Source organism: Passer montanus, unplaced genomic scaffold (genome assembly GCF_014805655.1).
Source record: "Passer montanus isolate IOZ18808 unplaced genomic scaffold, ASM1480565v1 scaffold23, whole genome shotgun sequence".
NCBI classification, from domain to species: Eukaryota; Metazoa; Chordata; class Aves; order Passeriformes; family Passeridae; genus Passer; species Passer montanus.
The window spans coordinates 3,036,418-3,062,906 of NW_024366926.1; positions in this window are offsets into that span (position 1 = coordinate 3,036,418).

Below are 26,489 nucleotides of genomic sequence, written 5' to 3' on the forward strand. Positions count from 1 at the left end.
AAAGCTAACTTGTGCTTTTTTTGTGTGCACTTGTGCCAAGTTTTGTAATTTGTAGAAGAACTACCAGGCATCTATGCTGTAAGGGATTCCTGGAAGTGTTTTGGTATTGCAAAGAGATTTACTGTATGTATCAAGACAGAAGACTGTCTCATTCTTCATCTGTCTCAGTGTTTTCAGGATTAAAATTCAGGTGCATGGTGTATTGTGTGTATAGGTGTGATGTTTCATTTTGGTTGTGTCTTAAACACATTATTTTGACATTTGCACATTCCTTGGCACATGACCAAGGGGTTTTTTTTGCCTGTGGATAGATATTTGGATATGGAAGCATCAGTGCTTTTTAGGGGAACAGTTGCATTATTTTAGGCAGTAGTGGAGACCCACATGCCTGTGTCCAGAATGGTGTTACTGAGGTTGACCTGTGATTAGTAGGAATGCAAGAGATGCCTTGAATCCTTTGAAATGTACAACGTTAGAGCTGAGCCAGAGTAAAAATCAGTTTCCTGCTACAGCACCTGGAATCTGATCATCAGCTCCTACAACAAAACCAGTGAGCCTAAACCTTTGTGGCACCTGGGTTCCATCCCATTAGGTTTCATTGATTTGTCAGTCACACCCTTTCAGTCTGCTTAGCTGGACAGGTATGCACTCCATCACCCAGAGGGAAAGTGGCTGGCTGGGGGTATGGTAATGAGTGACAGAATTACAGAGGTCACCAGGCAGCCTGCCTCTGTATCAGGACACGTGTGACTTCTTGATTATTCCCAGGTTACCAATGTTTTAGGTCTGTTTATTTTCAGTAAAACATTATTGGTGCATGAAATTACTGCTAAGATCTCAAGAGGTTCCAGAGGATAATGTTAATATTGTTAGGATCTCGCACTCATAAAAGGAAGCAGGGAAAAGGTGCACAAAGGTAGGGAGGCAGGGTCTAATTATAAGCCAAATTAAAGTATCTGTAAGAATACAAAGCATAGTCTAAGAGGTAACATAGACAAAACAGAAAACAAATCCATCTCTGCACTGTGATTTCTGTGACAGAAACCAGATTGTGCTCTGGTTTTACAAGAGCATTGAGATTCCTTAACAAGAATTCTCGGGAAAAGAGAAGGATATAAAGTAAACCCATTATAGAAGGCTTTTTGTGTAGTAATCAGAGGGGTGGTGGTGGAATTGTGTGCACACAGCAATAGGAAAAAAGGTTGGTTTCTAGGCCACCAGACTTCCCCCCCCAGCTCCACTCCCAAGGCCAGCTGGGCTTTCTTGTGCTTACTTTTTCTTAGCAGAGATAATTATATATGTGTAGGACCCTGGGTGCTGGCTCAGCCACTGGAGCTGAGCGATGCAGCTGAAGACAAGTTAACAGCATTGAAGGTGTCAGACATGTTTTAAATGGATTAAACAGAGTGGAAGCTGTCTGTTTATACATCTCAGCAGGTCAGGCTGAAGCTTAACAAAATGTTTAATGCATGTGCTTAAATCCATCCCTCTACCACAGAGCAGTGGTGGTCCATCTGTAACATTCCGTGTGTGGAGGCTTCAGTGGAGGTGCTGTGCTGATTGACTTGCAGGCCCTAGGCTCTCTTGCTGTTTTTAGACATACATTTTCCTTTCTCCTTGCATAAGTCCTTGCTATTTACCATGCTGGTTTAGTTGAAGTGCTGGCATCAGCCAAAATATCAGGGTGTTTCCTGAGACTGAAGTTCGCAGCCTCTGACAGTTTGTAGATACAGATGGGTGTTTCACAGCTGAACCCCAGCGGTAACTGAATCCCTTTCTGTTTGGAAAGGTTCTTCAGCTATGAAGCACCCTGCAGCTAGATCCAGGGATTTGTTCTACTTATGTCTGTGGGTGTCATAGGATCACTTATTCACAAGGATCCTTATGTTTTCCTGACTTCTTAGGAGGGTTGCTTTTAAAATATTTATTTTGGTATTGATGTTAAAGGTGGCATTGCATTCACCTATGTTTTCATTCATTCAAATGCATGGGACTATTTATTATTATTTATTTCTTTATCTACCCTTTCAGCTCTAGTGGAAGAGATTTCTGGACTAGAATGGGAGTTGTTTTCTACCTTGCTCTCAGCGAGATAAATTTTTTTTCCCAGAGCTTTTATTTGTTGCTCTTGTCCCCATCCTTAGCTACTTAGTAGCATATTCCACAGAGAAAAATAAATTATGAAGCACAAGTTGTCTGCACAAAACATATGATTACAGGGTAGATAGGTAAATTCTTCAAGGGAGGCAAGGAAATAAAAGGACAAAGGAAAGCTGGAGTGTAGAAAAAGATGGAGGAGGAGTTTTCTCAAGAAATGAAGGTAGTAAGTCAGGCTGTTCTCCTGGGTCAGCAGTCCATTACCATCTCTTATCTTCTGGAATTGCCAGCCGCATTTGGGAAGTGGCATGTTTCACTTAGGGGTCTCCTTGTCTTGGTGAATATGCAATTTTTCAGGAATGTCCTGGTAATCTTTGGTCCTCTCCAGGTATGAGAGCTGAACATTCAGTTGCTCTGAGATTCCCGTGGAGAGTTAGTAATTTAACACATGTTTCATAAGCTCATTTCAAACACCCCTTTATTTCAAGCACTCCTTTGCTGAAGCATGGTCACCAGTGCAGTCACATTTCAAGCTGTGTGACTTGTAGCAAACTGGAATGGAAAGGCCAAGCACTGGTGCTGTTTGTAGGATTCTCTGAGACATTTAATGGAGAACCCTACTGCAGGTAATGGGACACAGCATGATTTACCAAAGACTTTGGTGAAATCGCTGATCCTGGACATTTTTAAATCCCTACTAGATGTTTTGTCACAAGATGTCCTCATTCAAGTGTACTTTAGTTTAGAAGAATAACATTCTAAAGGTCAGGTACAGTAATTGTTGAGGTTTTTCATGGCTTTGTTTACATTTCTATAGACACTTAAGTAAATGGTTTCAGGGGAAATGCTGAACACATGAAAGACATAGAGACGAGGATTTGTGCTGAATGAAGTCCAGACTGAAAGCCACTGAAACACAGTTCTCCACAATAATAGTTATGTGTACCTGACACTATAAAGTGTTTGTGTCAACCATATTGTCTCAGTTTCTTAGCTGCTAAAGAAAGTATAGATTTTTCAAGAGTTTGCAAATCAATAGTCAAGAGAAGTTTCCATTCAGAAACGCCAATAAAAGAGCCCAACATCTACATTGTGTGCAAACTGATGGCCTTGGTATAAAGCCTAGAACATAATAAACTTTGAAATAGGTGAGAGGAGAGTGATTCAGGAATTACATGCTATTTGGAAATTATATGAGAGTGTATATTATATGAGTCTGTATATGTCAAGAAAAATCAAAAGTTTCATGATAACTATTTAGCATTTGTAACAGCTCAGTATAAAAACAGAATCAGAGGTAGTTTCTTGATTTAGCAGATTTTTTTTTTTCCAGAAGCAAAACAAAAGCAAAAAAAAATTGTTGGTATTTGGTTGGTTTTTTTAATTGTGAACTGACCACAGGAGGACTAGGGCTAAGCTTGACACCTTTGTCTTTCCAGTCCATATGCTGAGCTCTTGCAGCAGTTGTTGCTGGTAGGGTACCCAGAACAGCAGGCTTTGACTCAGGAAACGTGCATCCTCCAAAATTTTTCTGGAAAAGGAAATAACCATGCAGTGCTCCTGGTAGCAGTCAAAAAATAGCATCTTTGGCTCCTGTTGAACAAGAACATCACACAATGCTTTATGAAAAATAAACCTCTCTATTTCTGACCTCCTGTTTTAATGTGGCCAACCTGATCTAGCCACTGGTGCTTTTCTCAGTGTATTTCTTTGATTTGGAACCAAAGTGAGGTATCCAGCTGTGATGTTTGCTTTGATGGAGCCACTGAATAGAGCAACAGGCAACCAGTTAATACTGCTGTCTCTAAAGCAGGGTTCTTTCACCCAGTGTTCAAGAGCCAATCTACAAAAGGAGTTGAGATATTTGATTTAATTACCATTCTGCAGAGTAGGGTGCCAGGCATCTAATGCTGCCAGCAGGCCTTCTAGGAAGTAGGCAGCCTTTAATCCAAAAAGGGAATAAAGAATGAATGATACAGAAAGAGGGGTCTGGTCACTCACAATTATATAACAAAATTCTTTATGCACTTGTAGTGGGCTTGGTCTTGTTCATTGTGCTATCATTTTCATATATAAATTTCCATGAACGTGTGTTTTTTAGCATTACAATAATCTGGGGTAACTTGAGGTTATATTTTCATCCTATCAGCTAACACCAAGTTATTATTTAATCATATACTCAATTACAGTTTCTGCTTGATTCTATTTGAACAATTAATTGTCAGTGAAATAAGGATTTATAATATTCTCTTCCTGGGGACTCTTCACTCTTCCATTGCTCTGGTACACTGTTGTCATGGTTTCAAAACCAGCTCAGAGTTACTGTGAACTTCTCTGTGAATTTTTAACCTTAGCTGACATCAAATTCTCCCCTTTGAGACTTATAGGCATAGCCACAGAATATTTCTTAGAAGTCACACCCTGTGTTTGGAAAAAAACACAGTTAATTCTGTAACCAGAAAGAACATAATAAACATAGTTTTTGATTTAGTGCATCAACACAGTGCATCAACACAGTCTTTAAGGGCCCTACAGCTGTCTATATAACCACCAGAGCAATGTAAGATTGTTTTCCTTTTCTTTCCGTGGCTCATCTCTCCAAGTGTGAATATGAAGTTTCCATCTTGCAAGTTGTGTACTGGCAGGGCTGGGGACAAAGGTGCTCGCTGGCTGAAGTACCTATGTAAAGATCATAAAATCTGCAAAACAGACAGCAAATAGCCTTTTTTCATTCTTTCCCCTTTAACATGCATTTGATTGCTTCACATGCCCAATGTTTTAGCTGGATATGACTACAGTACTTCAAAAGGACTCGCTCTTTCACTGACTGGTTAAGTGAGTCTCATCAAGGTGGTCAGCAAGAGATCTACCCATTTGATCTGACTTGCCAGGCAAAAGTTTGAAAAATTTTGTTGTTTTCATTTTCAATCATCCTCTTTACATTTATGCTAGGCTGGGGCCTACAGAGAGATGTAAATCCCATTAAACTGCAGAAAATTTGATACTCCTTGGACATCTGTTCCCACATGAATTTATTCATGTAGCTTCTTGAGACGGATCTCATCATTTCAGCAGTTCTGGGAATGTGTTGATTTGGAGTTCTCCACCATTCTTCTAATTTTTTTTCCCTAATATTTTGGTATTTCTGCTGATTGATTTTTCTTCTTTCATCAACATATTCCAACAAAATTACATTGTTATTGTAACCTTGCCATTGTTCCAGTGGCAATGTGCTTTTGCTAATGCGTTATCCATCAGAGTAGAGCTGTTTTTAATTAATGAAGTGGCACAGTACAGCACAGCTGCACCTTTCTTCCCATTATGGGATTCTCTGATTTGAAGGCAAAACCTGTTTTTCTTTGTCTAATGGGATTAAAAAAAATAAAAATTACCTTTTAAATCCAAAACTGGTAAAATAAACATTTGTTTCTGGAATGGAGGCTATCAAAATGTAAGAAATGGTATGGTGGGGTATTTGTGTATGTGTGTTGATAATTATTTGGTTTATGACTCTTAACTTTTGTGCTAGTCCATATTCCTGAGAACGAAGATTCTTTACTGGTAAAATAGGAGTATTTAATTCAGGCTGATACTCCCCAAGCAGTCCCTACTGCATGGCAGTATTTATCAAGGGCTCCAATCCTTTACACGCTTCCAGTCTAATAGGGTATTGATCCACCCTCACTGTTTGGGCTCCTGGCTTCAGCTCTACTTGAAGTGGAGTTCACGTTCCCTGCTTTGCCTGCTTTCTCTGAAGCCCATCCCCAGAGGGATTACCACATTCACTACTGGATCTGGGATGTCAGTCTCAGGTTCATCCAAGGTCTGGTCCATTAGCAAACAGATTTAAGCCTTCTGTGCTGTTTCCTGTGGGAGGTATAACTTGTACAGACTTCTTAAAAATTTTTTTGAGCATTTAAACTTGCATCCTGACAATGAAAAGGACTGGCACATATATATATATACAGATATAAACTCATAAGGCAGTTTAATGTCTCCATTGTACATTTTGTAGGTTGCCAGAATGGCTGCGAAGTTCTCTTTCCCGTTGCTGCAACCATCAGTATTGTGACACTACTTACAGGCCTTTACTGCTCATTATTATTGAATGTGAGGCCCTGCTGTCTATTAAAAGCTCTATTGCTTTGTTCCCCAGCTTTATTGGAAGTACAGGATCTGCTGGGTAGGCATTGATACTTTCCCCCAGCCTCCTTCACTCACCAGAATCCTCCAGCATCGTAATGTTAACATCCTCTAATTGACCCTTACTGCCTACAAAGAGCACATTGATTCAAGCTCAAGGTGGGGGAGGCCTTTTGGACCTCAAAACCTCTGCCTATCCTTTTGTATTCTTTTGTATCAACCTCTTTTCTTCTGCAATAAAAAGATGTTCAATACAGTTTGCATATCCCCCCTCCAGTGGGGTCATGAGGCAGCACAATATTTTTTAGGAGTTGATACATTCCTTCTGGATTTTCTGGATCCTCTTGTGTGTAAACAGACAGACCAAATCAACGAGTCTGAAGTACTAAATGGGATATTTACAAAGAGCTGGCAGATCCTCTGTCCCCACTGATTGTCTTAGAGGTCTCTGGCTGAATATGTCCTCGAGTCCCACCTGGCACAGGACTAAAATTTTCATTTCCCATAGCTCAGTGTCAGTCTCTTGCTTCACCCAGAGGGTGATCTTGGTTCTGAGGAGCAAAAGAATGATTTCCAAGGCAATGGAACTAGAATGAAAGGCAAGTCTTTCTTTGGTCCTTGCCCAGTTCTTGAGATCAAATGCTGAGCATTCCAATACCAGGAGTGGGAATGACAGGCTTGTTTTGTCTCTTCATTCTCATCTCGTCAATTTTTTAATATGGTATGTTTTCTGACATGTATTCCTTGGGAGTGTATACTACTCAATCCATGCCTCAGGCATGAGATATTAGAATCTAATTATATATCTTCAATAGCCAAAACGTCAACAAAGTTTTAATGGTTTTCTTTTTGTTTTGGTGTTTTTTTTTTTTTTGTTTAGTTTTTTAATTTTTTTTTTAACTGAGCTAGGTGAATGGCAGATTTTTTTTTTCAGGTCCTATCTAAACTTGGATAAGGAGGCTTCATTTTTTTAGGGACCAAATGTGTTTTCTATGGTAAATGTACTGTATACTGACGTACTGATGTCTTTCTTCTTCTGGCACGGAGATGAAGGGGATAATTTGTTATCAAGTGCTCTGTATGCCATGTAACGTAGGAGCAATCAGTGATCAGGAATGAAGGGTTACAGATGACTGTGATTGAGGACTTGGTGATGTTTAAAATTGCATCCCCACAGGTAGGATGTACCCCTCCTCCCCTGGGCCTCTCACCTACATATGCCTCAGTGTTCCTTCTCTGAGAACTGGAAAATTCTGCTTCTTTCTGTTATCACACCTCTGGAAACTTAGATCTTGAAGAAAACATGCTAAACAAGGGCTGAAATAGCTTGGATACAGATGCAACTTGCTGCATGCTACACTCCTACCTTGGAGACTGCCACATGTATTAACTAGCAATAATAAAATCCCTTCTGTTAGAAGACTTATGGTAGAAATTATTTACATGCTGCAACTGTTTTGATCTAAATAATTCAAGCATGTTGTGATGAAGTAGTGTTGAAATGCCTTAATTCTTCCAGATTATCATGTCCTGTCAATAGCAATGACCTGAGACTGGTGATGCTGGATAGATGAAGGCATGCTTGCATTTTGGAGTCCTGTGTTAGCTGTGTAATTATCACTGCTGGTGATTATAACCTTATTACCCTGAGGTAATGCCTCAGGAAGTCTTCTGTAGGATTGGCTGTGACGATAATTATCTTTTCCCTGGATAAGTCTCTCTTGTGCTTGGCAGTGGCATTGGACAGTGAATTTCTGTATTTGAAATACAGTCCTAATTTAGTTAAAACCAAGCCACAGCTGAAGCCATCTAAGAAATCATTCTTAGCTAGATGCTTTTCAGTGGTATAAGGGCTCTAAAATTAACTGGACTCTTGTTCCAATGTCTGGTCTGAGACAGCATTGAAAACACCAACTTGCCTCCTTTTAGATCCCACAGTGGAAATTATATCAGGCCCACATGGAGACAGATCTGCATGCAGTGCATCTGACACTGGCATGTCCTGCAGGAGCCTGTTTGGTGCTTAGGCACCACCTCACAAAAAGTGTGAGCATATAAACGGATTAGAAACAGAGCCAAGGAGGCTCATGTCTAGTCCTTCAGATCCAGTTCTCTAGCCCCTCTAGCAGCACTACTCATTGCCAAGTTACAGACTATGGAGCCCATATGTTGCACTTGATTGTCATTTGCTCATCTCACATATCTAATCCACACAGAAATGGTCTTCCTTCTGCTTGGGGTAGTATGAGCAGGCTGAAGTCCACAGTAAACTTTCCCAAAGTATTGGATATTATTGCTGTGTTCCCTGATCCTCTAGACAGATCAGATGGATTCTGCACCTGAGTGGCCTCTGCTGTGTCAATGATGGGGTCCTACCTTTGTGGTGCTTTGAGAGAAATTAGCCTTTAAATGCTCTGCATTATAATAATGAGGAGTCAAAGTACATTTTAGAGTTTCTTGCCTGTCTTTTTTATATCAGTAGTGGTTAGGAGGCCAGATTAAAATTCTGATTTTAATGATGAGCTGCTTAACTTTTGACATTAACAATCTTCAGTTAAAAAGGGGAAATGTGTCCAAATCTGCTCTACAGCTAACACCTCAAATTTAAGTCTCAATTTACCTTTCCCTTTTGAGGAGTTTGCATAACACCTGCAGTGTGATTTTTCTGGTGCCATCAGTATAAATCAAGCCTCATAAATCAAGCTGTAACTACAAGCCTTTTATCTGTGAATTTTATTTGCAGTGAAAATAGGAGGCTTCAGAAGGTGAAACTGCTGTCGTATGAGCAATATTCACCTGCCTGGAGCAGCACACAGACTATTCTGGTCAAGAGAGAGCCTTGCTCTTGGAACTGGTCTACAAATAGACTTCCAAGCTAGGAACCTTCCACGTACTGTTGGTACACACTTGAGTGGCACAGAAAGATATCATGGTACTTATGGCCTTTCCTTGGGATATTGGCATTTGCCTTTGATTTGGCACAGATTTCTTATGGATTGCAGGTGCTTTACTTGGATTTTGTGTGGGAAATTGCCAGTGAGTGATGTGTGAGTAGCCAAGGAGTGAAAAACTGTTCATTATCTTGCAGAACAGCTACAGCATATGAAAACCTTTTCTTCTTTTGTTCCACATAGGCTTTTAAATGTACCAGTCATGCACTGATACATTTAAGTACCTATAAGTTTCTATATTTTCTTGATCCTAAAATGTGGCTGAGTTATTTTTTGTGTTATTTGCCCCACATGAAAAAGGGGTAGCAGTTCTCAGCTGTTTCACAAAAGTGTCACAAGGACAGAAGCTTGAAAAGGTGTCACTTGTGGGGATTGAATGTTGTCTCTTCTCTGGTACAACAAATAAGAGTGGGCTTGGATGTGGGTGTTGCTCAGCCCCTCAGAATCCAGGGCCACAGTTTGCTGTATAGTTGGGCTTCATCTTTCTGTAGCGTTCTGCTGTTGAGGTGGGAAGTTGGAAAGGTGATGACTGGGAAAAGGTCATCTTCTAGTGTCTAACAGCTCCTGCTGCCAGAACATCCTGCCTTTTGAACTGCAGTAAAACTCAGAGCACTCTGGTTCTGCTCTGAGGCAACCCCAGCTGCTAAATTGTGAGTGGTTTAATTCAAGTTTGGACTGTAATTGGGGTAGGGCTGTTTTCCAGGGTTGTTTTCCATGGTTGTTCAACTAGCTCTAAAGGGTGACAGGACAGAGCCTTTCAGATTATTGAATCTGGTTTGTCACTGAGAACTGATTTCATTTCATTCAAATACTTGGACTATATGTCATGTGTCTAAATGAAGAATGTGTATATTTCTGATATTTAAAAAAATCTCATTGTTTTTAAAACCTTAGATCAAATGACTAATGCATTCTTCAAAGTAAGGTGAAACTCCTGTGGACTATTTTTCAACACTTGACACCTTCCCAGCCAATTTACTTGTTCACAGCAGAATAAATGGATGTAGCTTTTCTCTAGCATGACTGCTGGCTATTTCACACAGCTACCTTGATGCTCTCTAAATGGAGCCCACAGAGAAATCATTGCAACAATAGAAGAAGAGACTGAAGTTGCAGGGATCTCATTAGTTTGCAAACATGGAGGTTGGGAAGTCTTGTTTTGATTTCAGACAGGTAAGTGAACTGGGTTTAGAGAACTCATTTAGTTATTGGTGAAGATATTTTTCCTGACATCTGCTAGCATGCATTCTGTGGACACATAATAAATGTAAGAAAATGGCCAAGTGAACTTATCTGCTAGCTCTGAATCTTGTCTGACAAGTATTAAGGAGTGGTCAGCTATGGGTTATTTTGAAGGAATTGTTACAGCACTCCTTGCTAAAAATTGCATTTAAGTGGAGCTACACCATCAATTTTTGCCATGCTCTTTCTAGATTTCCTTGTATAAAGAAGCTCTTGCTTTGCTTTTTGCCTTTGCAAATTGATGAGTGGTACAAAACAATTACCTGAAGCCACAGAGAGGGTGTGAACTTAAAGGCATTTAGACATTTGTTTTCTATTCAGACACATGTGATCCCTTGGAATCTCAAAACTGTTTGGGATATGGAGTGAGGAGAGAGAACCATCTCTTTGTTTTATTTGCATACACACTAGAGGTAACAAGATGATGCCACTGCAGGAAATGCAGTTGTTGATATTCTGGAATGTTAACAGGAGTGGTTAATGTCAGGTGCAAGAGATAGTTGTAGTTATTCTGCTCTACTTGACAATAGTGTGAACGTGTTTGTGTTACTGGCTTAAGTATTCCTGAGAGCATGGAGATTCATCTTTAGAGTCCCATGGTGACTCCTTATCATTTTTGCCAAGAACTATAAGCTGTAAATGTTACCTTTAAGAAGACAAAACTGCTTGTTCAGTTAAAAAAAAAAAAATCTCTTCCCATGCATAAAAAAACTCACAAGAGAAGGCCAATGAACAATGAAAAATGAACCTCTCTTTGAGGTTAAGCGAAGAAGTAATTAATCTAATTGGAAGCAATAGAGATTTTAGCTTGATATTAGGAAAAATTTCTTCACCTTAAGCACTGAAAATATGTTGCCCACATGCTCTGGCAAAAGAGTTGAGTACACTGCACAAGGAGGGACTGAGCCCACCCTATTTTATCCTGTCTAGGATGGATATATCCTGAACTTCTGATTGGCTTTTTTTTTAGAAAGGGCATAATAAGTGAAGACTTCTGGTCCTTATGGCTTTGTTTTGCTAAGGACAGAATAGTGCAGTGAGATCCTTACAGGATGTACATGAAATTGTACTGCATGCCACAGACTTCCTCTCTTCTTGATTATTTCGTCTCTCCTCATCCTTTCTTGCAGAGCATTCTCAATCACCCTTAGGGAAGAAAGTGTCCTTTATTTTCTAAAAAGGTAAATTAGATGCAAGGGAGAGTTCTGAAAATAGGTAAAAATAAAGATATTGTATTCACCTTCACAACAAAATGTAACCAAACATATTAAGCACTTGCGATATTAGGAAAAACTTCTTCACCTTAACACTGAAAGTATGTTGCCCACATGCTCTGGCATGTTGAGTACACTGCACAAGGAGGGACTGAGCCCACCCTATTTTATCCTGTCTAGGATGGATATATCCTGAACTTCTGATTGGCTTTTTTTTTAGAAAGGGCATAATAAGTGAAGACTTCTGGTCCTTATGGCTTTGTTTTGCTAAGGACAGAATAGTGCAGTGAGATCCTTACAGGATGTACATGAAATTGTACTGCATGCCACAGACTTCCTCTCTTCTTGATTATTTGGTCTCTCATCATCCTTTCTTGCAGAGCATTCTCAATCACCCTTAGGGAAGAAAGTGTCCTTTATTTTCTAAAAAGGTAAATTAGATGCAAGGGAGAGTTCTGAAAATAGGTAAAAATAAAGATATTGTATTCACCTTCACAACAAAATGTAACCAAACATATTAAGCACTTGTACTGTTTGCCATGTAGGATGTGGGAGCAGTGACTTGTGGGGCTCCCTCCATGCTCTGTGATTGCCCTTAAGGATGAGATGTGAGTTGGATGAGATGTGAGTTGGAGTGCTATACATCCTGTTTGGACACATAGGTGATCCCACTAGTCACTCGTACAGTGTTCATCAAAATGTTCCTATCTCAGAAAATGCAGCACTTCACTGCAGCCTGCACTCTGACTGATGGATGTGTGAAACTGCACACTCCATAGCTCTGGATAAATGGAGTGCTGCCTTTAAAGACAAAGTGCAGAGCTTGTGAACCTGTGCCTGTACAGTGTAAATAGTACTCAGTTTCTAGTCTCTGTGAGACACCAGTTCAAAATTTTGCTGTGGTGTCAGTGGATAAATGAGAAGTACCTTAAGGATTCCTGCATTCTAAAGTTAAAGTGCTCATATGGAGAAAAAAGAACATTTCACACATCCACTTTAATTTTGATAGATGAAAAAAAAACGGCAGTCAGACCACCTTATGTGGTTTTCTCAGGTATGGGTTGAAGTAGCTAACATTTATATCCTGTGCTGGGAGCTGTGGTTCCAGGGAAGTTGACTGCAGATAACAATACTTTTCTAATAAAGTGATCACAAATGACAAAAAAATTGTCATTTAGACAACTTAGATTATATCCATGTTCTGATTTATCTCCGTGGTTTGAACCCAGCCTATCTGTGCTTGTCCATTACTTGAGTTCAGTTCTGCTATGCAAAGAAAAGCTACATTTGTACTGTTGAGTCCATGTGTACACTGCCTTGTTTTGTGCAGAGACAGCTCTGGAACAAGATTGAGCAGGAGATTCCATGTGCAGGTGTTTCCAAGGAGTTTTGTTCAAGATGCTGCTTTTTATCTTTTTAAAAGTGCAAATCTTCTTTTGCTTTCTTTCAGGAATTCATTCCCAGCCCTTTCCTCACTTCTAATCCAAAAGCTTTAACTGAGACATTTTGTCCCAAAAAGGCAAGCCCAAGGTTCTTTACACTAGTTATGTATGGGAAAGGCTGGTGGAGTGAAAAATTATCAGTGGTCAGTAGGAATTTCACAGTGTGTTCCACAACTGAAGACTATTTTTTTTCCACCAGTGTGCCATTTTGTCCTTCAATAGATGATGTAATTACAAAAGAAACACAGGAGAAAGGGGTGATGTGGGAAATGTGTGCACCCGCACTAGGCTGGTCTCTTGATCAAGGAAGGTGGATTCCAGAGCAAGGACAAAGAGGCTGGAAGGAAAGAATGTCCTCATTTTATGGAACTAGAAAAAGTGACTTTCTAACCAACAATATTATGACATGGAGACAAAAAAAGATCTAAATAGCAGGAGTTAAATGCTGGGGAAAGAAATGAACCACTCAAGTCCTATGACAGCAGCTGGTAGTGGGAGAAAAGCCCATAAATGCCTAAAAATTTAGCTTAGACTGGAAACTGGTAGAAATTTTCATATAGCAGAGGGAGGGAATGAGCTTCTAAAACAGCTTCCCAGTGAGTATGTTTGTATAAAGGGGACAACATGCTTGCTAAACCACTTCTAAATGGAGCTGAATCACTTAATGCCACTGTGTTTACAATGGCAGAAAGCTGGATTTGATGAACCAGCTGAGAAGGTCAATGCAAGCACTGTTCTACCTCCACACTATCATATAAACCTGAACTGATTTAATTATTAGATTTCTTCAGGAGGCAGGAACATCTTAAGTGCATTTTGCAACCCCATGCTGTGGTTTAGGGCCTGGCACCACTGAGGCTTTGCTACAATTAACATAAATCAGAGTGTGTGAATGTTACCTGGCCATCGTGACTGTGAACTAGTCTGTCCTGTGTTGAGACTGTTTCATTTAATAAGAATTGCCACTGTCCAGTTTAAAACCTGCCTGCTTGACTGGGAATTGGGATGGCTTCTTGGGCAGACTAACATCCCAGAGACTAAACAGCAGCTACCAGCATTATCTGTCTCTTCTTGTGAGCACAAAATCCATCACAAGAAAAGCAAGCAATTTCTGATGCTTTTTTAATGAACTGTCTCAGAGAGAGAGTGAGAGAAAAAGAAGTATTTGTTCCTAAGTTACATGGCAAAAAAATGACTATAGAAAGCTGTGTTATTTCTTTTGTGCTTGCTTCATAGTTTGTAATACCACTAGGATTGCACTCTGAAACTTTCTAGCTAATACTACAGCCTCTTAAACACAAACATTGAATCTGGAAGCAGGCTTATTGCAAACACTCAGAGAGCAAAGAAGATAAACACAAGAAAATTGTTTCAGTATTTTGACAATCAAGTCTGAGAGCTTTTACACATTGACTCTTGGCAGTTCAAGATGTCAGAATACTGGAAGTGAAGGGTAGTGACAGGTGGAAGAATGCAGAATGAGAACCCAACCACCACAGCAAAATAATAATTAAAAGGCAGATCACAGAGGAAAGATGTGATTTTTTTTCCCAAGGTGCTGATGCGAGAATACAAGGTTTTGTGTGGTCAGGGTGCTCATGGGGCTTCATTAGGGCTTTTATGACTGCTGCTATTAACAAACCAATGGTGTGTCCACTAAAACTCAACATCAGCTGTTGAGTATCAACATGGGAGCTATAAAAGCATAACGCTAATTTCTCCACATCTGGCTTTTCCTCTTTGTCTGTAGTCCCTAATTGCAATCTCTGGTTTGGGGTTGGTTTTTTGAGTGGTGACCTTCAGTTGGATTAAGGTCTGTTTGTTCACAAGATTGACAAAGTGTATTAAAGTTTGACAAGTTGCAGTTCCTCAGAACTTCAGTGGTAACACCACCAAATTAAGTATTGGAGCAGTAACAATCCTCAGTAGTTTTTTTCATCTTTCATGCCAGGTTTGTTTTTTTTTTTTCCCCTGGAGGACATTTCCATGGCTGTTCCTCTGCACCCCATTTATATAAAAGAAAATTATATTTTCGTATTCAACAGAGTTCTGGTTACATTCCTCATATCAGTGCATGATGCCTAATTTTTTTCATATCTCTGTGGTCATCTCTTAAATGATCTGTACCTGCGTAGTGCTGCTTTGTGGTTTTGTGATGTTTTGGTTTTTTCTTTGGTGGTAGACAAATGGGATTTTCAGCTTGGGGCTGTACCAGTGTATTCTTGTGTTTCTTACTTTGCTGTCCATGGGATTGAATCCAATAGAGCAGAAAAGCTGTTGATGGATGCTAAGTTGACTTCCTCAGTACCTGCTTAGATCTGTGTGACCTCCTGCCACAGGGAAAGAGTGGAACTGAGGTACTGAGAGGATGAATGGTGTACCTTGGCCCTTATGCATGCCTAGTTTCAGGAAGCAGGGCACTCTTGTATTCTCCTCTTCTGAACGTTTTTGATACATTAGTAGAAACAAGAACTTATATTAAATGTACAACCTTTAGATGCCTTTAAAAAATGAGAGGACTAAAGATATCTTTTAGAGCTTTCTAACAGATTTTCACATGCATGACTTTTGTATGCACTTTGCCCAAGGCTGACACTGAAGTTACAGCACAGAGAGTGAATCTGTACATGTCAACATCTGTGGTTCTCAAACATGTGCACGCATGCACATGTGAACATGAATGCACATGCTCTTGTTTGGCAGTTTCCCTGCTCTTAAAATGACACAGGCTCACAGCTGAATTCAGAAAGAATTCCTTCATGGAAAGGCTGCTAAGCGTTGGAACAGGCTGCCCAGGGAGGTGGTGGAGGTGTTCATGAAATGGGTGGATGTAGCACTCAGTGCAATAGTCTGGTGACAAGGTGGTGATCGGTCAAAGGTTGAACTAGATGATCTTGGAAGTCTTTTCCAACCTAAATGCTTCTGTGACTTGGCAGGCTTTAGATTTGGGCCTGGCAGCAGGCAGTGGTGTTTACTCAGAGCTGCTGATGGCACTATGTGAAATTGTGGGTCAGTTGAGGAAAATTGCTGAAGCTCACATTACAGTAAAGGTTGCAGAATTGCTGCTGCCACTGCAGCTATTTTCCTTTTAGGATTGTCAGGTGTTTAGTCTTGCAGAGTAAAAAAGGGAGCACTAAGCACCTCCAGAAAATACCTTAGTTTGGATGCTGGATCAGACCATGAAGGTGCAATAGGAAGGATTTCTAACTGAATGATTTGTCCTGCTGCCAAATCCAGATTGTTTCCTCAAAACAGTCTTCTTTTGGGCACTTTGCGTAAGGGAAGAAATTAAACATCCACACAGTAGTGTTCTTTCCTGTTAAATTTTACAGAATGTGAAGCTCTGTGTGGAAAAACATAGTTTTTTTCTCTTGGTGGTGTAGAACTGGTTTTTAAAGTGAACTCTGTATCTTTACAAGAGCTCACTACTGTTCATATGACAGTCCTCTTTGTAATAAGATTTCCTCTTCCACTTCCTACTGTGTGGGAAGAGGGCTCTGCATGCCATGCTGGTCATTAAATAAAGATTGTGAACATACTATTCAGAATGTTGTTGCTATTATAAGCAGTGACAAAACTAGGCATCAGGTGTGATGTCAAAAGCTTCAATTAGTCATGCTGGTGAGTTAATTCCTGGAAGATGCTGTTTAATGGCCTCTGTAGAAGTGATCTTGGACCATTTCCTTACAGGTGGGTGACTCATGCTCAGTATGAAGTGCAGTTGCATCGTGGGCTTGAAATTTCAGGACTTGGAAGTTGAGACAAATAAGGCAAACTTAAATGACTGGTATTTCTGCTTGTACGTGCGAGGCCTTCAGCCCACAAATCACCTTGGAAACCACAGTACCTCAGGCCCACCAGACAGCAATGAGTGTAACAGCACAGCAAGTAGTCTGGGAGATTGTAGGGGAGGCTTCCCATGTCCCTGAGCTGGAGAAGCTTAGCTCTAAGGAACAGAACTCTTATGGTGCCAGCATGAACAGACCCTCTTGTTGTGCATTGATAACATAGCATTGTGTTTTTGCAGTCTTCTGAATCCAGTCTGACTAAGTTCTAGCTCTTCTTAAGGTTTCCCAGGATAGGTCTGAAGTACAGGACCAACCTCCATCTGCCTCCCTCTTAGGCTCCTTTTGTCATGGTAACTAGTGGTACATGATATTTATGTGACTTTTCTCTGTCGCTGGGCAACTCGACAGGGATGATGATTCCTAGAGTGTGGGAAGGGACATATTGTTACCATCATCTAGCAATAAATGAGAAAAATACCACATTGCAAATGTGTACAAAGCCATCAGTGAGGCTCTTCTGTGTGATTGAAACTAAATTGTGTTGGGGCAAGCACACTCACTTCTTGAGGTTATGCTGAAATTTCATGTACTGCTGCTGCAGAGAACTGCAGTTTGAGGTAGCTCTATTTGCCTCGTTGCCTTGGGTTATGTGTTGTGTTTTGTTACCAGATAGAAAAGCCCTTGGGAGGCAGCAGGGAGTAGCAACAGCAGCTGCTGCTCAGAGGAGAACAGAGTGATTCCATGTTCTGCTATTATTCCTAGCCTGGCTGAGAGAGGGCAAGGAGAGAATTCTGCAGGGTTTGGGAGGTGGCTAAGAGGAGGAGGAAACCTTCACCCTTAGTAGGTGCTGTTACTGTTGTCCTAGTGGTGGGGAACTTCTGCCCATCCTCCTACTTGAGCAGTTACTGGGAAATATCTCTGCCTGCTATTTCAGCCAGGGGGACCATAAAGCATGTGCTCACCTGGAGTTATTTGGAGAGAAGGAGGCTGTGGTATGAGTCTCCACAATAAACATGTGGAGACATTATCTGTAGAAGCCTATTGAGTGGATAAAAACATAAAATGAGGCCAGCAAGAAGGTAGTAGGACCTATAGTGCCTGCTGTAAGAAGGAAAACTGTGGGTGGGTAAAGGCCTAATTGTGTAAAATTAGCATCTGAGAATGCTAGAGCAGAATTCCAAAGACTTGGAGGGGGGCATTGCCATGGAATACTGTGGGCACATTTGTGAGTCCTGTCATTTGCATGATGCAACAATAAATTGGGGATCCTAAGATGCATTAGCTGAAATTATGCCAAATGTTGCTTTGGTTCTATAATGCCTGTCACTTCACAAAGGCTATACTTTTTTTTTTTTTTCCTTGTTTCTATGTAGACAGCCAAAACGAGATCCTGTTGATTAGTTATACTGCATTGGTCTTCAGTTGGGTCCTACTCCACCTCTTCTGGTTCATCCATTTATAGTAATAGTGGAGGAGTTCTGTGCTTCTTATTTCAGCAAAAATCAAACAAGCTTGTTGTTTAGAAATACAGCTGGGAAATACTACCTTAAATATGTTGCTAAGTCCTTAGAATAGATTAAGAGTCTGATGTTTCTAATAATAATAAATTAGTGAGACAGTGAATTTTCTGCATAGTAACTGACTCAAGGCAACAAGATTACTTTCAGTGTTTAGCTTTAAATATTAGTTTTCTCTTCCTTAAATTGCATTAGTTATATCTAATTATAGGTACTGTTTGTGGTAATCAATTTGAAGCATAACGATGTGAGTTGCCTCTCTCTATAAAGAATATATTTTGACTTGGAACATTAGAGGTATTTTGAATGCTGTGTGATTTTCATTTATGATTTGATTACACAGGTAATTGAAATGTGACAGACTCTGATAACATTTTGTTGGAACAAATTGGTGAGTTCAACTTTTTTCGCAGATGTATTTTTTTGCTCTCATAAAGGCAAAGGAAATGTGAGTTTTCAGCTGCTTGACATACAGATACTTATGAGGATTTTAATTTTTTTGCACTGGGTCTTAATTTTTCTTTAAACTATGATGTCTAATGGAAGAAAAAACAAATAAACCTCAATTTCCCCTGCTAATTAATCCAGCAACAGAGCTGTTGCTGCCCAATAACAGTAAACCAGAATTAAAAGCACGTTAGCAACTTAGATGTAGACTATAATGAGCTTGTGTCAGTTCAAAACTGTGCCATTGCAAGTATGTTATGGTAGTATTTACAAATAAGATCTCTAGTAATTCTTGGCTGTGATGAACTGTAAACCTCTGCAGGCACCTAAAGACTCCAGAGTTGTACAATATTCAGTAAACCTCTGTAAACACTGTTACAGCTTTTTCCAATGAAACAGAATAACCAAGTTTATGTGAAATGTCAGTTAAAATAAGTCCTTTTTACTTCCGTCTTATAATATGTCTGGGGACTGATTGGGCCACTGCACACAAGTCGGCACACAAGACCTTTATTCAGAAATAAACTACCCAAAATAATTCCAATGCTTTATATGCAGAAGATATTACAAGCAATTAGATTGTAGCTAGCCAAATTTTTGCCTTGAGTAACCTAATTTTAGACTCCAGTCATGTAAATATACACACCTAGATTTACTTATGAGTACATGGACTGCAGCAGGTTGTTACTTAATAATGAACTAAAGTGTGCATAAATCCACTCAACCTTGAATACGTTGTAATAAATTGGCTTTTTGGCATGGGTAAAAACAAACAAAACCAGGCTAACCAGAAATTGTTGTTTCCTCCCTTTGGAGGAGATTCTGAAGGATGGAGAGAGTAAAATGAGAGCTGTCCTTTACCTGCTGGTAAGAAAAACTTGACTCTGAATCCTCCCACAGAATACAAATATCCAATATATTATTTCAGGACTATTATGCATATTATTATGGGTAGTATTAAAGTGTTTCACTGGGAAAGTGTCTAAAATTGAATTTACATAATGCATTTATAGATTTGTGCGTAGATATGTGTGAAAGTACACTCCACAAACATGAGTGCTGTACCATATGTAGTATTACAGTATTACTCCTCTAATACCGTGATTGGCAATTTTTTATTCTTTCTTCTGTTATTTGTAGATTGCTAGCATTTCTCCATGGGAAATGTGGATCCCCATGTGTAGTAGATTTAAACTCTCTAAAAACAAGCCTGCTCTTCCTGGTGGTTGTTGGAATTGTCAGAGATTTGCAGAGAGTCAAAGTTGGTACCAGCTTTGAATTAATGCGTGAACATTTTGCTAGTGGCTTTATTATTTTCAATTCATTCTCAGCAGTGTATGAAAACAGGAAAACGGTCCTGATGATATATTTTGGGGGGCGGAGGAGTGTCTGTATTGTTCTCTGCCAGTAGGCTTAGTGTGATGAAGTTGTAGAACGAGGTAGAAAGGCTGCCTGTTGAAAGAGATGAACCGCGGGCTGTTCCTGAGGTTCTGTGTGTGCCGGCTGATTCTTCCCATCCTTCCGTGGAGCAGAAGTTTGCCGGGCTCCTTCCATAAAGTGTCCTTCCAGTGCCACCTCTTGGTAGGTTCTCACGCTGACTTTGCTGCGGAGTTAATTCCACCAGTGGGGAGGTCAGCACACTCCTCACACAGAAACAGCCTCTGCACCCTGAGCTGCCTGCTGTGCAAGCACTCACCTCGTCTGGTACCAGAGTTCCACGTTTATTAGTTGAAAATACTGTTGGTCTCATAAAAAGGAGCAGCTGGCTGATGTACCGCTGCTGGGTTTAGAGTATTTTGCTGCAAAGGTTTGCATGCATTTGGATTCATCCCAGTAAATAAAAAGCTGTAAAGTACAGTTTTCCAGCAGGTTTTTGTCAATTCAGTGTGTCTCCTTGCCTGGATTATAGTGCTGAGTGGTCAGCAGTTTTTACAGCTGATGTGAAAGGAGTAGTGCTTTTGGTGCATCAGGGGTTGCATAACCTTGTGTGCTCCGCGGAGTAAAATAAAGCAGCGTGTTCATTCTGGACTTCTTTCTTCCTGCTTCTCCCAAGATATACATAGTACTTCAGGTTTTAGGGAGGAATATTTTCAGGTGGATAATGGCAGTGCACATTCAGTTTTGTGAAACAGGATCCAAGAAGGAAAGAACAAAATGGTGTGGGTACCTAGCACCAACACTCCAGATATTTTAGTTTATTCATTCTGCCTCAATTTTTTCTCTTTCTCCTTTCTTAGGCTGCTGCCTGGGATTTTCTGTTGATTTCCATAGCAGCATAACTGGTAAATCTGCAGGTGAACAGTGTGGGCCCTCTAGCCCTTGCATGTGTGGGCACACTTTGCACTGCAAAGCCCCTCCTGTCAATTTTGACCTTAGATCAGTTTGTTAACATGTTTTCTTTACAGAGATGGTATTGGTGGTTACAGTGCCATAATCAATAGCTCCATTTCCCTTAACTTGGTTCTAGATTGTACTTAAAAGTGCTGAGAAAAGCCAGGGATGAAGAGACAGCTTTGGAGAATCTTTCATAAAGATGCTTATCTAATCTAATAATATAGACTAAACAGATGAAGAAAAGCTGAAAAGTGCTATTCAAATATCAAACAATGCCAAAGAAAGCACCCTGCAAAAGTGTTTTGCAAGGATAATTAGAAAAGAAAACCACTTCTAACTGTACATAATCAAATGTGAAAAGGAGCATTTATATCAGCAGAGAGGGTGAAAAGATTAGTTTTTCTTTCAAGTTTACTCCTAATGAACTTGTGGATTCCTGACTGGCAATTGAGCCCAAAAGTCCTGCTGCCAATCTCTGTCATTTTAACAGCAGGTACTTAATGTTTAATTGCTTCAGTATTTCCAGTTCTTCTCCCTCAATATGTTTTGAAAGCCCTTCATAGTGATTTTTGCATTGTGGCACACCCAAGCATCATCACTTTCTCTTGGTGCCACTGGCAGGGAGGATGCACTGGCAAGGCATAGGTCTCTAGGTACATAAAAAATATTTTTCTCTGTAGTTTATCTTAAAGATGTTTCTCATTCCTCTTGAAAATCAAGATTATGCTGTTTGACTTTCTCAGCTGACTCTCCTATTAAAAAAAAACCACTAAGCTTTGGGTAAATGTTACTAGGTCAGAAAGAAAAGTTGAAACTTTTGAGGCTCTAGGCTTACCAGTAGGACTTTCACAGGAGACACAAGAGACTGCACTACTTGGAATGTGGTGTTTTGATAGAATTGAATTCTTCTTTGGCTCAAAATGGAGTGAATTTCATTGTGGGTCAGTGAGAAGATGTTTCTTGCAGCTCTCTGCATGATGGTTTTGTTTGAGTAGTTCAAAATTTGGAGTTTTGTTGGCTCACTTTATGGGTGAAGCATGTTATGTGTTTTTCACTGTAAAAACAGTGGGCAGCAAGCCAGTCTTCCTAAACTGTTGCTTAAGCATGCCTGCTTTATATTACTGCACTATGTAGTAGCTTTATAGTCATTCTGTGTTTATTCCTACTAATTTTAGATATTCTGAGTAGAGTGGAGTGTTTCTGAAGTACCAAACCAGAGTAGTAGGTGTTTGTAACAAGTTGTTGTAACAAGGCTTGAATTCTGAGTGCAATCCCTTCAATATTGGATGAAAATCTTGGTCCCGCTGAAGCTGATGCAATTACCTCATTTTTCCTTGAAACCAGCTTTTCCAGCCCTTCTGTCATGTCCAGGGTGTCAGCATATATCTCTGTGTACAGTAGTTAATGATGTACTGCAAGGAATTATCTGCCTTAAAACAACCAAAGGAGGGACTAAAATCAGGCTTTGATTCTGCTATCACATTCCAATTTTTGGGAGATCTGACTTGATCCAGAAAATTTTCCCATTAGGTTTTGATAAGAATGTTTTTGTGTCTCAGTTCCATCTGTTTTGCCTTGTGTATAAGGCCTGCATCTTTGAAATGGCCAGCTGCCTGTGCCCATTGTAAAATCAACCTGACAAGTTTGGAGTCCTTGATGCCCTTCTTTGTAATTACATGTTGTTCTCTTGAACACAGCACAGCTGATCTTGGTCAAATGTGGTGATTTGTCCCATAGCATATTTTACAGGCAAGTGATTACAATGCAAGTACTGTGTTACAACCTGAAATGGGCAATAATACCAAAAACCATTAACATATAGTAATAACTCAGATATATGGAAACCTGCCTGAATGGCTTCTATAATTTTGTGTCATATATGTGTTTTCCCTTTATACATTTTTTTCCTTATAAGCCACGGAAGTTTTTATAAGATGTGGGAATCCTCCAAGGCCTCATTCATCACAAGCATACTTATTGAAGTGTGTCTTTATTTTCCAGGAGATGGTCTGCCAAAGTTCTCTTAGTTTGGTTAGTGGATGGGAGGAGAAGGGTGCATGGAGTGGTTAGAACCATGCACCTTTACTGCCTTGCAGATATGCAACCTGGGCTTGTAGCAAAGGGAAAAACTACTGTGGAAGAGCTGAGTTTTCTGAAATGTGGCATGGTTTAGTGTTAGATTGCAAGTAAGATTAAGTCATTGGGTTTGCTGATGATATTCTGATGCATTGGAAAGTTGGTAATGGCACTGTAACAAGACTGAACGAAAGTGTTGTTCTTGATGTGAGGTGATACTTCTACTGTGAAAGCACACAAAAACCCCTATTATTAGTGCAGGTGGTACACTGATTTTAGATGCAGTCAAAGCAGTAGGGAGTTTTAACAATTTTCAGGATAAGTGAAGCACTGCAGAGGTCATTTTCTCCCTGTGTACACTCCAGACTAAAATTGAAGCATGTTGAAGAACAGCTGGAAAAGAGCTGTAGTACAGGAAAAGCCATGCTCAAGGAAGAGTTTCTTCCTTGCCGTAGGAATTGACCCATCAGTTTTCTGCTATGGTGGCAGCAGATGGTCCCAGCTGATACTGCAGGAACCAGGGAGCACATTCAGCCACCAGGAGTCAAACTCTTCTCTCCCAGTACTGGTCACATCATCTAAGCCAACAGTCAGGGCTCTTTCTGTGGCTGAGGGAGTTTTCTCTTAGTGCAATACATATACAATGTGGATGAGCTTAGCTACCTTTTTGGTGGCACATTCGTGGTTCCTAATGGGAAGCTTGTACTTGTCCCACACAGGATAGTTCCATCTGACAGCATCAGACAGTCCTCTGTCTGGTGGGGATGTGTATCAAAATTAACTGCTGGCTCCAGCAGTTCCTGGGAAGAGGTGAGGAAAAATTGAGGGTGAATTAGATAACAGATGACTGAATAATGTATTTGCTTAGCTTCTTAACAACTTGATCACTCTCTCCTTTTGCATTTACATGTTATCTGAGTTAAGCACTATTTACAGCTTTATTCCATGCTGACTTATTTCATCTGCTCATTTTTCCAAATAAGAACTTTCTGTAAGTCTCTATCACAGGTGAAGAAATCTAAATAAATTAAGCACATCTGCAAACAGAGCTGCTGCTGTATTTCTTATGAACAAATAGACAAATGTTAGGAAAAATATTCTCAGCTCTCTGTTGTGTCAATGTGTCAAATCTCATCAGGATTAACTTCAACCCCTGGGTATCTGCGTATCTTTCTTCACAAACATTTATGATTTCCTGGCACTGGTTACCCTGTCCTTACAAACAGAGAGACTTTTATGCTGAGATGAGTTACACAGATTGAGCAGAAGCATTAGCACAGCAATTTGAAATGATTGATATGTGCAGTGCCTTGTCTGCAAAGCTAGTTACTTTGCTACTTTTGACAAGGCAATTTAACAATAGAAAATTGTTGATAGTGATCAAAACAGATTGCTGTGTGGAGATGGTGGGTTTTTCAAATGGAATCTAAGCTTTGTAAGCCTCCTAGTTCTTCCAAAATATATTTACCTTAAGTTACCCAAGTTCTTAAATTACTTAAATGCTTTGGAAATACTGCCTCTAAAAAGGGGCTCCAGAGAATCACAAAACCTAGATTGCATTTAACTGTCACAAGGTAAAATTCTAAAAATTGCCCAAGTAGGAATATGATTTTTGCATTTGTGTACCTTTGAAGTCTGGCTCTAGAACTTCAAAGGAGACTGTGGAAATGAACTCCAGAGATAAAGAGGTGTCCTTTGGTACTTCATCTCCAGATTTACTGTTTAAATTAATGGATTAGCTATACAAATAGAACATTGTGTTGTCTTCTAGACTGATAACTTCCTTCTGAAGATCACTGTGCCTTCCCTGTGTTAGTCCTGAGCTGCATGCAACCTCTGGTTGGCTCCTGCCATTCTGATATGCAACAGTAGAGCTCTTCACCTGAGGTGCATTTCTTTCTGCCAGCCCTCAGTTTCTCCCTGTAGCTTTCTGTGCTCCTGTTATTCCTTGTGTCTCAGTGGTGCTCACGCACTCCTCAGCTGTGCTTAGGCTGCTTGTTGAGCTTGGTGCTGAATGAGAGGTCCAAAGGGATAAAAGGTAGGGACACAGGGGCAGGAGCACTTGGAAGAACCTGCCTACGGTTTCATTGTCTTTGTACTCCCTTATTTTAGTTTATCCAGGGATGTGAAGGTCGTGTCCATTGGCCTGGGCGGTGCTTCTTTGGATTAGCTCCAGCTTCTGTCATCTGTTGTAGGAAACGTGTAATGGCACTAAAGCAGCATGACAAGGGAATAGCAGCCCTGGTACTTGGCACTGCTAAATTTTTCTCAGCCACGTTGAGCTTCGGTCAATAAATGACTACACTTTTATCATTGTTGTTCAGCTTCAGATCACTCCCATGATCTCCTATTTTATGAAAAAAAAAAAAAAAACAAAAACAACCCTCAAATTAGTTTCCAAAGCAAGATGAATTGATGAAATCCAGTTTGAGAGTAGTCTGGCTTCCTTAGAGCAGCAGCTCTCTTATCAGGATCAGAGCCTGAGGAGCTCCACAGCCCATTTGTTTTTATGGTAATCAGATTCTTTCATCCCAGAATCCAAAATGCTGTTGGAGCATATTTGATATTCTAGACATTCCATGTGTCAAACATTTGGGCTGTATCTAAGGTGGAAAACAAAATCACATGGTTTTCCCTCTTCCTCTGTATGGCCACCTGTCCTTACACACATTGGTGAAAGGATTTCCCTGAGCCCAACTGCTGTGGGGAAAGGTGAAGTTATATCTTGGCAGCCACAGGAAAACCTCAATTTGTTAGCCGTGGCAGAGATGCTGCAGAACAAGTAAGGAGAGCAGGAGATTCTGAAAGCTACTTTATGATTGATGAAGATATGGGTGGTGCTGGAGGAATTTTCCAAAGCCCCCAGAATTGACTGTGAGCCGCTTGCCATAAATTACACTGGAAAACCCCATTTGCAAAGTGATTTTATAAAACTGGCTGGATATAGAAGAAGAGCTGTGAATGTCAAGCATGATTTCTTGCCCAAAGCAAGATTGTCTCCTGCAATACAGTGCAATCTATGTACCTGTCTTTTACAGACCTGATTATGAGGGTAACTGATATCTTCTTTATTCCTTTTTTTTTTTTTTTGGAAATTCACCTAAAACTGTCTTTAAAATCATAGCTCTCCTTACCCACATAGTGAGATAAGAGACAATGTGCAGACAATATGCCATAGATTATTTTGCTAGGTGAGAAGGAAAAGCAAGATGTTCAGAAGACATATTATTTAATTTTT